The sequence below is a fragment of the Diplotaxodon limnothrissa genome, linkage group LG5 (assembly GCF_057381915.1).
Source record: "Diplotaxodon limnothrissa isolate DT_005_m linkage group LG5, D_limnothrissa_male_GT1.1, whole genome shotgun sequence".
Classification (NCBI taxonomy): Eukaryota; Metazoa; Chordata; class Actinopteri; order Cichliformes; family Cichlidae; genus Diplotaxodon; species Diplotaxodon limnothrissa.
The window spans coordinates 38446770-38460941 of NC_140600.1; positions in this window are offsets into that span (position 1 = coordinate 38446770).

A 14172-nucleotide genomic window follows, 5' to 3' on the forward strand; every position below is an offset into this window, starting at 1 on the left:
GTTTTTTCTGGCCCAATATGGAGAGGGATGTGAAGGAGCATGTTCGGTGCTGTGGAAGGTGCATACTTGCCAAGACTCCAGAGCCTGCAGCACGAGCCCCATTAGAGAGCATTAAGACCTCTGTTCCCATGGAGCTCATCTGCATTGACTTTTGGTCAGCAGAGGACAAAAAGAAGCGCTCTGTTGATGTGCTTGTGGCAACTGACCACTTCACGAAAATGGCCTTTGCTTTCCCGTGCAGGAATCAGACTGCCAAGCAGGTTGCCAGAAAGTTGTGGGACTGTGTTTTTTGTGTATATGGTTTCCCTGAGCGTATTCACTCAGACCAAGGTCCCAGCTTTGAGAGTGAACTATTTTCTGAGCTTCTGCAGATTTCGGGCGTTGCCAAGTCTCACACTACAGCTTATCACCCTATGGGGAATGGGGGCACGGAGCGGTTCAACCGCACACTTGGCAACATGCTGCGAGCTCTCCCTCTCAGAGCCAAACAGGAATGGCCGCAGCAGATTCAGACATTGACCTTTGCTTATAATGCAACTGTTCACGAGACTACTGGATATGCCCCATTCTATTTGATGTTCGGCCGTGTCCCACGACTACCGGTCGACGTTATGTTCAAGTCTGTTTTGCATGATCCCATTGTGGTGGACTTTAACGGCTACTCCAAGCTTCTTCTGTCGTACTTGTCTGAGGCTGCCAGGATCGCCCAGGAGCACACCAGCAATGAGCAGGAGCATCAGGCTCGTCAATACAATAAGAAAATCAAAGGTGTGTCTCTGAACGTTGGGGATCGCGTCCTGCTTGCCAATAAAGGCGAGCGGGGCAGGAAGAAACTTGCAGACAAGTGGGAGCCTCAGGTTTACACTGTTGTGGAGAGGCACCCCAGGACCCACATTTACAGGATCAGTGACTCTTCAGGCCAGAGTAAGGTTGTACACAGGAACCTTCTGTTGGACGTGAGTTTCCTTCCTGTCCAGGATTCGTTGGGAAGTCAGTCCTTAGACGTTTTCTCCAGTGAGGGGGATCTCAGTGCTGATGGGGATCTGGAGGACCCTGGCAGTCTAGGGACAGAGTCTACCGCAGCAAGGACTTCTTTGTGGGTCCTTTCGGATTTGAGCCATGGAGTGGATGTGGATTCCGCGGCAGGAGAGCATGCCTCACAGTCCACGGATCGTCAGCATGGTTCATGTGATGGTGCGGATGTGGACAATGCCCCACCTGATTCTCAGACTTGCACAACGGACATTCCAGCAAGCCCTGCTGGTCAGGCCCAGCACTTTGCTCTTCCTACTCCGGTTGACTGTTCCGCTACCTCTGATTCGACACAGTCTGGCACAGATTCTGTTCCAGGTGCCTGTCATGGGGACGCTGTTGTTCCACAGACTGTTCCTGTTTCTGGTTCAGACATCAATCAGACCTCTGGTCAGCCGTATACTGAGCAGCCATCCAACTTGCCAAGACATGACTCTGACCATGCCAATGTTCGAAGCAGAGTGGTTACCAGAGCAGGTCGGGTGGTAAAGTCAGTCAACAGGCTGATAGAAAACATGGTCCAGAAGCCTATTACATGGGGCCTGTTACCGCCACGGGAGGCTCGGCCTCTGACATAGACTGTTTTTTTTGGGTCATCCCATTGCGTATTATGAATGTGTTGTACTTGCTTGAGGCATCATGACACCCACCCTGGGCGTTTTTATGGGACCACGTTTGATGAGGTGTAGGCTGCACCTTTGTGTTCTGAAAGGGTTGGAGGCCTGATCAACCTATCCAACTTCTTTTAATCCATTTATGGATAGTTTTTAACTGAACTATGGGATAAGATCCTTGGGTTACCTGTTCCGGAGGTGATGGTAGTTCAGCGTCGTTGTGCCTCTTGGTACTGCAGTACCATTCAGATGTGTAGTGATTTTGGTGAAATTCAGGGGGGGTGAATGTAACATATGTGTTAAACACTTGTGAATTTCACCCAAAATACTTTCTTTTTTGGAATAAATATGTCATTTTTTTGCATTTCACTCTCCTATCTGTGTGTTCGGTCTGTGTGCGTTCATGTGCGTGTGTGCGCTGCGTGGTGACGTAGGCGCGTGCATGTGTGCTCCGGTCACAGCTCCTTTCAGCATGGCCGGAGGTAAGTCACTGCCACGTTGCTCTCTGTTAATCAAAGTTTGTTCGGATCCCAAGCTTCAGTGTGAATACGACCGTACCGCCGCGTTTTTGTTTATCGTTAAGAGACTCATTTGGGATAAGTTTTGTGGAGGACGAGTTCATTAATACACAATTATAATGAGTTATAGCCGAGAACTCGGCTAATATGCTAGCATGCTAAGCTAGTCCGTATCGCTAGCGGCTTGAGAGTTTACTCGCGTCAGTCTCTCCTTTTGTGTAACAGCATGCACCTTTTTCTTTCTTCGTCAGGAGAGGGTTACGAGCAGTCGCGTGACACGCACGGATCGAACATGTGTCTCTGTGTTGCAGGTATGGAGATGTTTTTATGTTTTGGAGATGCAGTCTTTCATTTATTGTTCTTATAAGTTGTTTTGATGTTTTTTAGTGACACATTGTTTATTTTGTGCTTTTTGTTTTTTGAGAGTTTAAGTCAATGGTTTGAAATAATTTGTTGTATTTGGTTCGTTACATTAATGTACATTAAGAGCACAGCTCCTTTCAGCATGGCCGGAGGAGAGGGTTACGGGCAGTCGCGTGACATGCACGGATCGAACATGTGTCTCTGTGTTGCAGATGTGCAGTAAAGAGCCAAAGATTCGACACTGTCTCCTGCCTCTTGCTTCAACACCAAAACACAACGCAGAACAGCAGGCGTAACAAATACACGGGTTACATTGTGTTATTATGTAAATACTTACTTAGGCTATTGTGTATTTCACACGGAGAGATGCCAAACTGACTTCCATTGTTCTTGTAACAGTGACAATAAAGAGCTATTCTATTCTATTCTAATTTCAAAGCATTTCTTGTTCAGTTCTCTGGGCTCACAGAGAGCATAAAAACATCTGTCACAGCCTGGAAGCAAAACATAGCTTATAAATGAACTAAATACCTTACAGGCTGGAAAAAATAAAGTCCCATCAACTTTGCTGTTGCTGCTGGCTTCCAGAATGTCGCCATCATCAACACTGTTGCTGACCTTCTGCGTGGCTACTGGTAGGACTCCAGCTTAGTTGCCGGCCTCCAACACAGATTTACCTGACACTTTCCTGCTGACTTGATGGGCTCAGTCATTTTTCTTTTCTTTTCTTTTTTTGTGGTCACATTGACTAAATGAAGTTTATTTCATACAGTCAAAGGAGCTTGCAAAGAAAAGAGTCTGGACTTCTTTAAGTTGCTTGAAGACGTTTCACCTCTCATCCGAGAAGCTTCTTCAGTTCTAAGGTCAAATGGTGGAGAATCCCAGATATAAACCTAGTGGGAGTATCCCCCCACAGAGGGACAAAAGGACCCCCTGATGATCCTCTAATCGCCTGAGCCAAGGTGTGAAACTGGGTGTGGGTCCCAATCAACCAGAGTTTCGGGTGAGTTCATTGTGAAACCTGGCCCCACCTTATCATGCGAATTCCTGAGATCAGATGGCCCAGGATGTGAGTGGGCGTTAAGGCGTCTGGGAAGGGATCTCAAAACTGGATTATAGATGGCAGAGAGTTGGTGTCGTAAGCCCCGCCTCTGTTCAAAGATGGTCGCTCACAGTGGACATAGATGGCTTCTTTCACTCCTCTTTCAAACCATCTGTCCTCTCTGTCCAAAATGTGAACATTGGCATCCTCGAAAGAGTGACCTTTGCCCTTAAGATGCAGATGGACTGCTGAGTCTTGTCCTGTGGACGTGGCTCTTCTATTTCATACAACTTTGTCATAAAACGTGTAAGAAAGCAGGATTATCAGTGTTAAGCTCATTTGCTAATCAACAAGTCAAGCTCGAGATCTTCTCATCAGGTCTGATTTTTTTGTTTTTTTTGCATCCAGGATGGTGAAGGTGATAATCTTGAAATTTCAAAAAAAGATTTCAGAAACTTGCGGTAGTTACATCGGCTTTCCTTGCTGTCTGTGTTCAGCACAATGGTTTCCTGTCAGTTTTTCATCAGACCAGAGATGTATTCACTATGCATCTGTGCAAAATCTCTCTAAAAACAAAGAAAAAAAAAGCTAGACTATAAACCTGACCAACTTCAACATCCAAACTTCTTTTACAGCCATCTTTAATTCCTTTCTTTAATTCAGCAACCCCCCATAAAGCTAGGACATCTTATTAATTATCACTGAAGAAAATAAGAACAACCCTAGGTTTCTCTTCAGCACTGTAGGCAGGCTGACAAAAAGTCAAAACACTGTTGAGCCAATCCTTTAACGTTAACTAGTAATGATAGATACTAGTAATAATGAAGGAAAAAAAATACTCATAATTGTGTCTCACAGACGTGACATTAAAGACAGCTATTTTCAGTACCATTGCAGTGGTTTTTATCATATCTATCTATTAGATTACAATTTGTTCATGCAAATGGAGAGTCTTCTTTACACTATAAATTTCTAATTATGGAGCGCCACAGGGTTCCAGTTCTACACCATTTTACATTATACATGCTTTCCTTAAGCAGTATCATTCAGAACACAAAGCATACATTTTCACTGCTATGCAGATTACACCCAACTTTATCAACCCATGAAGCCAGATAACACACACCAATAAGTTAAACTGCAGGAATGTTTTAAAGACATAAAGACCTGGATGACGTCTAACTTTCTGCTTCTTAATTAATAGACCTCTCTGCATTGAATCATACATCATTATTTCCACTGGCACGCTTCCACAGCATGTAAAGTAAGTAAGTAAGTAAGTAAGTAAAGTAAGTATGTCTTTTGCCCTGTCTTCCTCCTCTCACCCCAACTGGTCACAGGAGATGACCACCCCTCCCTGAGCCTGGTTGTGCTGGAGGTTTCTTCTATTAAAGGGAATTTTTCCTTCCAATTGTTTCCAAAGTGTTTGCTCACAGGGGGTCTTCTGATTGGTCAGTTTTGTTTGTATGTTGGGGGCGCCTTAGAAGTGCTTTGAGAAGACTGTTGTGATTTGACGCTAATTTAAATAAAATTTAAGTGAATTGAATTGAATCAGTGGTGTGTGGTGACTTTTACAGAAAGACAAGCAGAGAAGGTGGAGTCCTCGCGGATCTCCCTGCACTCTGCACGGACATCTTCACCTTTCTGCTCTCCTTCCTGCAGACCTGTCTAACATTATGTGCACTGTAAAACCTAATAAGTTCACAGAACTCAAAAATTGTTGTGTAACAGATTACACAACATTTTTTTAGTTGTGTTTTCAAAAGTTTTAAGTTTAACTAAAATAAAAATTATAGTTGCAGTTGCCTTAAATTACCTCAATGTTAACTCATAAATGTTGATATTCCTCAACTTATAATTAGGGAGTAGTAAACTCAAAATGTTCAATATTTTTCAACTTAATTAAGGTGGGAAATACACTCAAAATATTTTAGATATTGCAACTCATACGATGTGGGAAATAAACTCAAACTTTTTCATATTTTCTAACTTATAATATGGGAAATAACCCTTAAAATCTTCAATATTTTTAAAATACGGTGTGAAATACACTTACAAATAATTCTAAACTGCCCAGTAAATTATAATCAGCTAAAAGTGTTAGAAAACATGAAATTACACATACTAACAATTTAACAACTTTTTATTAAACACAATGTGCTTTTAAAAAGGCACAAACAACAGAGCTCACTCATAAAAAAGTGCCTCATAAATAAAACAAGAGAAGACTCCAAGGGTCTCCATCTCAATTCTAAAATTCAATAACATTTTCAGTATTAACAGCAATTGCAGCTATTAGAACATTGAGGCATTTAACACTTACTGTACCTTAACAGCTGCAGCTCACTTTCTTTTTTAAAAATACATGAAAACAAACAGTACTGTTTCCACTGCTGTACTTATAGGGAACAAACATCAAGGCAGTGCATTTACGTATTAGGCAACAGAACATTAAACATGAATAGTGCATGAACTGAACAGTCATTCATCTTAAATGTGAGGTAGAAGAGGCAAATGATTAGGAAAAAAACAAACAAAAAAAGCTTCCTCAATACTCAGCTCAACAAGTAGTCCATTCTGAGTGATTCACTCATTGAACAAATCATTCTTCAGCATCAGTAGACTCCCTTTCAGTGGTTTGTTGTCCTCAAGGCACATCACAACCTTCTGGATAAATGTGAATGTAAGCTCAGGTTTCTTTGAGTATTGTAGGTCTAGTGCATAGATGTACCCAAAGAACAGGAGAAATGACTCAGCCAGATTTGTGGGACCATTCACAAGTATTTCATCCTCAACGACAATGCAGATGCTTTCGGGACTGAAGAGGGCCGAATCAGTAGTGTCATCCGTGACAACTGTCAGCAGAGCCACAGGAGTGTCAGTGAGGTCTGGACCATCTGCTGACTGCAAAACAAAAAAAATACAAGAATGAGTTCAGCCCCACAAGGACACAAATCATGCTATTGATTAGAGCTGTGAATCTTCATAAGTCGCACGTTTCTTTTAGGATTATAATGTCAACGATTTAATTTGATATTGCGATACATCATGATGCATTACAATAACCTTAATTTGGGTTTGGTTTCAAAACATATGTTTAAATAAATGTTTTCAATAATAAATATATGCCAAGATATTTGTTTTTGTTATTTACCAAACATTTCTCTGACCACAACATGGCACCTCCAAAAAAATAGAACACTTGAATTTTAAAAGGGAGATAGTTTTTATCTGTGGATTTGTCTTTGTTTAATAATCTTTCAACTATTTTCATGTTTTCTGGTTTATGCGTAACAATCTTCTTGCAATCTTATTCAACAATAGTTGATATATGGGAGAAAACAAGTCAGATGAGGACTGTGTTGAACCTCCTTCCTGATATACACCCTGGTTCTCCTTGAGTTCTGAGTGATGTCATATGTTTGACTGAACAGCTAGGCAAAGGGGTTGATGCTGAGGCCAGTACACTTACATCACAAGTCCTGAATAACGTGGAGGCATCTTCACGCAGGTACACAGGAAGTGCACGAAGGACGAGGGCCCGTCTTGTATTTACATCATGCTGTTCCTAGATGAACATACAATATCTATCAGAATAGTATTTACACAAATGCAGAGTAAAAACAAAGTGTTGGATAGCCATGTTCTGATTGTCATTGTTATAGATCAGGGGTGTCCAAACTTTTTGTGTAATGGGCTAAACTTGTCAATCTAGAAGGGTAACCCAAAAAAATCTAAAAATTTTGAATTTTTAATTCAGGGCAAAATTCTCTAATTTCTTTGTATTTATTTTTTATTTAAATTAGGACAAATTATAAAACTCACCCACTGACAACTGGTGAAATGTTGACTCTGTAGCACTCTTTGCAGTCTGATATCTGTAAACAATATGTGCACAAAGACGACTTATTAATGTTCAAAAACATTTTTTGCACAACACACACACGTAGTCAGCTGATCTCATCTGATGCAGATCTGCTCCTTGATCAAGTGACATTTGTCCGGATTTTTGGCACGAGTGACGTCGAATCAGCATCGCAGCTGGATGGCCCGATTTACATACCCAGCGCAGCTGATACTCACCACAATAATTTACTAAGATTATATGCACTCCTGTTATTAAGTCCAGTTCAGTCTGTAAATGTTAACCATTTCAAACTAATGTTGATAGGTGTGTTGCTAAGCTTAATAACTTAAATAACAAACTTGAAATTTACCCGTCCTATTTTCCCCTTTATTGTTTTTTCTCTGTGCTGTAAATCTTCTGTCTAAGAAGAAATCTGAGGCTGCTGTTCTGAAAATAAGCTACCAAAGCTTTTTCTGAATGAATCAATAAAGATCCAATTATGGAAAGCTGTGATGAAGGCAGTTTTGTCTTTAATTATATTCAACAATATAACATATTCGACCACTTTTAAGTGATTTTGTGATCTTTAATACACTAAAGTTAAGGTTATTTACCTAATTTCTAGTAAGTGGCCCTCAGTGAAAAAAGTTTGGACACCCCTGCCTTACAGGTTAGGGAGTATTTGTGATCCGCACAGTCTGCATCAATGATTCTTTCTTAGCCTGGGAGCAGAACGCGGCTCTTTATTTTCATTTCATTTCAATTTATCTAGCAAAGATCGATAGGGTCTGGCTTAAAGGTGTCAAGGAGGCGCCTCAGTCTGGCTGGTTGAGCCTTGTCGAATTAGCGTGAACAATTTAGGTGAACTTCGTTCGTAGCACCGAGTTCGACCAGTGTGTAATGTTAGGCTGAATCAGGCGATGCATTTTTCCGCAAGCCTTGACTTGTAGAGCTCGCTTAGTGGAATACCCCTCTAAACTGTTAAAAGGATTTCGAGATTATCTCACAACCACACATTTGAGACTACGAAAAAATACAAACATGTGTCTAATTACCATAATGATAACACACTCATGTTGTTTATTATTGTTCGCTTCATGCTAGCACACACAGCTCAACAGCGTAAACTACTGACTGTGTAACACGGACACTTATTGAAATAAGTATACTCACAATACGCACGTGCATTACCGGCGAATACGACAACCGGTAGAAACGGACAGTAGAAAGTTTTAGTAGAAAGTTCAAACGCATGGAGCTAGAACTGCCAACCGTCAACTTCCCGGGCAAGAATACAATGCATTATGGGAAATGTTGTCCCCCACGGAAAACCGCCAAAACGTTACACCATTCTAATTTGAAATAACATTACGTATTTGTCACATTCGAAAACTTTTAAAATTACAATTACTTGGATTCGAATTCATTTATAACAAACATTCACTGTGCACAAAGTACGAATATATTTCCAGTAAAAAATAAAAAAAGAATGTTTATCGAAATTAAATTTAAACAAAACAAAAACACGTTAGACTTACCAAATTTAGGGCAGTTGATGAAAAAAAATAAGGTGGTGGGTTGAAGTTGGGGACTCTTAATCCACACGGGCTGGCCAAATCTTCCCCGCATCAAGGTAAATTCAAGATGGCTGACTCAGCTTTCCTGAGGGAGCGACAAGACTCCACCCACCAGAACGTCACTAAACTAAGCTTCTTAAACTTTTTGAGCTTTCCAAAAAAATTAGCTAAAAAATATTGAGCCCTATTCAATTAAAGCTGCATAAAAGCCAACAGAGCTCACTACTTTATAGTTTGCTCAACTACAAAACGACATTTGAGTGTTATGAGCTTATTAGTTATGAGCTAGGACAACTGTTAGGGATTACAGTGTGAGTAGTAATCATCAAAGTAGTAACTATTAGCATATAGTAATAGGTGTTGGAGGAATGGTTTTTATAACTGTTTCTTTTTTTGTGAAAGCAGAAAAGCCACATTAAGAAAACATCTAAAATTCACAGAAAAAATTTATAATTGCACTTAATTGTATTTAAAGTAGGTTACAGTAACAGACATACTGCTAAACTGTCACGGTGCTGGGTCTGTGACCCAGGGTTTTATGTTTGTTGGTTAATTTATGTTCTTTGATTATTGTTACTTTCATTCTCTTTATTGTGTTCCGCTTGTGTTATTCTTAGTTCCTTAGGTTTCTGTTACTTTGCCTTCCCCGTGTTCCTCGTGTAGTCACTTGTCTGTGCCCTCTGTCCCCCCAGTCAGTTGTCTCAGTGTCAAGTCGGCGTCTTTGTGAATGTCTCTTGTTTCCTCTTTTTCTTTGATAGTCTGTGTCCTGTGTTTTAAGTGTTGCCCCTTTGTCTTGTCATGTTTGATTAGTCCGAGCTGTGCTCTCCTCCTGTTTCCCATCCCCTCGTTATTCCCTGGTATATTTAAGCCCTGTGTTTTCCCCACACCGTACCTCCTCATGTATTGTAAATCTGGCTGTCTTTCTGGTTTCCAAGTGGTTTAGTTTAATTTTCATGTTCAGGGTCTTAGTTTGTTTCTATGAATGATTCTCCCAACAATAAAGCTACCATTTTAAGTTCACTCTTTGTGTTCGAGTCCTGTGTATAATCATCAGTAGCTTTTATTGAATTCAGAAAAACAAGTCTATAAATATAATAACAAAAAGAACGATGAAAGCTGAATTAAAAGGTTAGAGCACATGGTTTGAAGTGAATCTTCAGGAGAATAAATATATTAATGGAAAAATCAAGGTGGTGCTTGTAATTAATTTCCATTCACTTCTGTTTATGTTGTACCAAATCACAACAATAATGTATTGTAATTTAAAACCCCCAAAACCTTTTAAAAAATAGAACCTAATCAATAAACAATCCTTTGGTGACAGTGGGAAGGAAAAACTCCCGGTTAACACGAAGAAACCTCCAGCAGAGCCTGGATGAGGAAGAGCTAATTATTGCTGTGGGCAGCTGAGAGATAAGAAGAAAGTGAAAAGAAAGGGGGGAAGCACAGGGGGATTGGATAATCTGTTTAGCTTACCTGTTTTATTAAAATGGACAAAGCAGGTTTTGACCCTTATTAAAGCTTTCCTCTAAATTTGTTTTTAGGTTTCTTCATTTGTCACTCTAACCCCTCTATGTCCCACATTGTGGTCAAAGTTGTTGGCCTCTAACCCTCCACCTGCCACACAGATGTACCTAACACTTTCCTGCTGAGTGGATGGACTCAGTCACTTTTTTGTGATCACATTGAAAAAAACATGAAGTTTATTTGATAAAATTTTGTCATAAAGTGTATAAGAAAGGAGGATTATCAGTGTTGAGCTCATTGGCATGACTTGTAATTGACAAGTTGAGCAAACTGTTGTTTCCTTTTTTTTTCTTTTTTTTTTTTGCAACCAGTATGGTGACAGTGATCATGTTGAAATTTCAAAAGAAGATTTCAGAAAACTGTGGTAGTTACATCTGCTTTTTATGCCATCTGTTTTACCACAATGGTTCCATGTCAGTTTTTCATCAGGCCAGAGATGTATCCACAATGCATCTGTGCAAAAACCCTAAAAAAAATCCATTCTTAACATCCTTCACAAAAAAAACCCCCAAAACCCCATCCATTCTTAATGTCCTTCACACCCACCTTAAATCAATTTGATGTGGCTCCATGTATAGCAGTATGCATGAAAAAATTTGAACACAGAGAAAATTCACTAGCAAAAACTCTAAATGCCCATTCCCTTTTCCAGCAAAAGTCACTATTTCCACACCCCACTCAAAAAAATAATTCATTGGATGAACGTAATTTTATCTTGCCACTTATATTCCATCGAAACAAATCATGTTCTATTAATCCATCTTGAATGTGTTGTTTCAACACGATATGTTTGTAGGTTTAACATAATAGTAACATTAACATTCAATTAAGTTGACTTTTATTCAATCAACATGTTTGTACCAAGTTAGTCTAATTATTTATTTTTTATTTTATATCACTTTGGCACATCAAAATTCAGTCTTGTTACATGACCTAGTAAAATATTTGTTTGTTACACCAACGATAATCTTCTTGAATGAACAAATGTAACTTACATCTGTAGTACATGTTGTATTCATATTACATAATGTTCAACAAAAATTCAACGGATTTACAGCAACTTCCAATCCACCCATCTTCTTATCTATCTGGGCTCCGGAAGTGATTTGGTAAGAGGGGCAGGTTACATCCTGGAGAGGTCAACAGCACGACCCACCATGGCATTGAGCTGTTAATACAGACTTAACAAATGTAGGAAACCTATGATGCAGAATTTTCTTTATGTTTTTGTCCTTGACAAGTTAAACCATAATAAATAGTAACAGCATACACGTGGTGTGTGTGTGGTTGTCTTCCTGTGGTTTGAAATCTCGTGTGTTTTTGTGAATTTCATGAGTCCAGGCAACTAACCACTCTTCCTAGATTGTGTCATGTCATCTGAACAAGAAGAAAGTTGTTGAATTTCATGCAGATCCAACATGATTTAATTGTGTTCTCCATAGAAACACAAAATTATTTTGTTCAAATGACAAGTTAGACTTTTGTAAATGTAACAACCACCCAATTTCCTTTTTTTGAGTGCAGAAGATACCAGTGAGATCATGTGACCACAACTCCCATTGATCAGTTTGTTCACACTGTTATCATAATGTTTCATGCATCACTCTGTATCTGTGTATGTTTATTAAGTGTCACATTTTGATGCTGATCTGATGCCCGTGTCGATGAGCTCTTGGACCGACATTTTGTCTCTACACTTGATTTAACCAAGGGTCACTGGCAGATTCCCAAGAGTCTTCTTCACAACGTGCAGTGTTTACGAATTTATCACACTTCTGTTCTTGTTCAGAGCACCAGCCACCTTTCAACGCCACATGGAATGGGTGCTGAATGTACACGTGGCATAATGTGCTGCTTTATTAGGAGGATGTTATCATCCACAGCGACACCTGGGTGGGGCATGTCCAGCGAGTGGCCGCACTACTGGAGTCCCTGGGCCATGCTGGACTTAAACCTAATTTGAAAAAGTTCGCAGTTCAACAGAGAGAGGCACTCTATCTGGGATATCTGGTGCTCTCGCAGATGGATACAACAGCAGCCATCATATCCTGCCCACCTCCCATGGCCAAAAAGGAGGTGAGGCGGTACTTGGCGCTGGCTGACCTGAGCAGCCCCTTGACTGATCTCACCCTAACGGGTGCCCCAGATCTGGTCCAGTGGACGGAGCAGTCCCAGGAGGCATTCGTGCAGGTTAAGAAGGCTCTCTGTAGGGAACCCCTTCCCCCTCCCTTTTATTCTGCAGAGAGACTCCTCGAACAGGGGGGCCGTTTTGCCCCTGCAGGTAAGGGGGGCACCACCCTGTGGTGTATATCAGAAGGACCCTGTTGGAGGAGACGCTTGGTTCTGTGCGGTGAAGAAGTAGTTCATGGCCATCCAATGGACAGTCGACTCTCTCTGCTATTAGGATGCCAATGCCTGGATCGCCCAGTGGTACGTGGCTCTCCAGCCTTTTACATTTAAGGTGGTGCATAGGCCGGGGACACAGATGGTCAAGGCTGATTTCATCATCTGCTCACAGAGGTGGGGTGTGGAGTAGGCTAGCCCAGATGGCTCCCTATCCTAAGTTGGGTAATGGGCAGAATGGAGAAAGCAATATTATCAGTTTTAAGCTCATTGACTTACGGCGTGTATTTGACAAGTTTAGCAAACTGTTTCACTGTCAAACTTAGACCTCCTCATCAAGTCTTTTTTGGTTTGTTTATTGTTTATTGTTTAGAAACCAGCATGGTGACAGTGATAGTTTTGAAATTTCCAAAGAAGATTTCAGAAACCTCCAGTAGTTGCAATCACTTTTCATGGTGTCTTTGTTTAGCACAGTTGTTTCCTGTCAGATTTTCATATCCGCAAAAACACTGAAAAACATCAAAAGATTTTTTTTAAATCATTCACAGTCACCTTAAATTAATTTGATGTGGCTACATGTCTAGAGGTGTACATGAAAACTGAGAGAACAGAAGAGAGAACGGTCAACAGCAAAGCCTCTAAATGCCCATTCCCTTTTCCAGCAAATGTCACTATTTACACACCCCACTAATTAGAAGAAACCAATCAGATCATGTGACATTCGAGTGTTATCAGTTTGTTCAAACTGTTTTCATGATGTTTAATGTGCTACTCTGTATATTTACTTATTTTATCATGTCGATCTAATAGACAGTGGGAAGGAAAAACTCCCTTTTAACAAGAAGAATGCTCCAGCACAGCCTGCATCATGGAGGGCCAATTATTAGGTGCCAACAGTAATAGGTGTTGTAAGAATGTTTTTTAGAACTGCTCCTTTTTTGGGAAAGCAGAAAAACCTCAAGAAAGAAACAAGTAAAATTCACAGAATGATTCTCTAATTGTACTTCAAGTAGGTTACAATAATGAATTATATTCTAAAATGGTTTTGTCATGAATCGCTGTGTGGCAGGCAGGAGTTGGACCCAAGATGCAGGCACTCAGACTCGAGGCATGAACTCAAAAAACTCAGCTTTATTTGCTGACAGGGGAAAAGCATACTAAACTAAACTGGGAAAACTATAAACTCACATTTTGCAGCGAGGCACACGAGGAAACACACAGCTTGAGGGTACGACGCGACACTGAGCACAGGAAAACACAGGACTAATATACACAGGGTGGTAATCAGGGAATGGGCAACAGGAGGGAG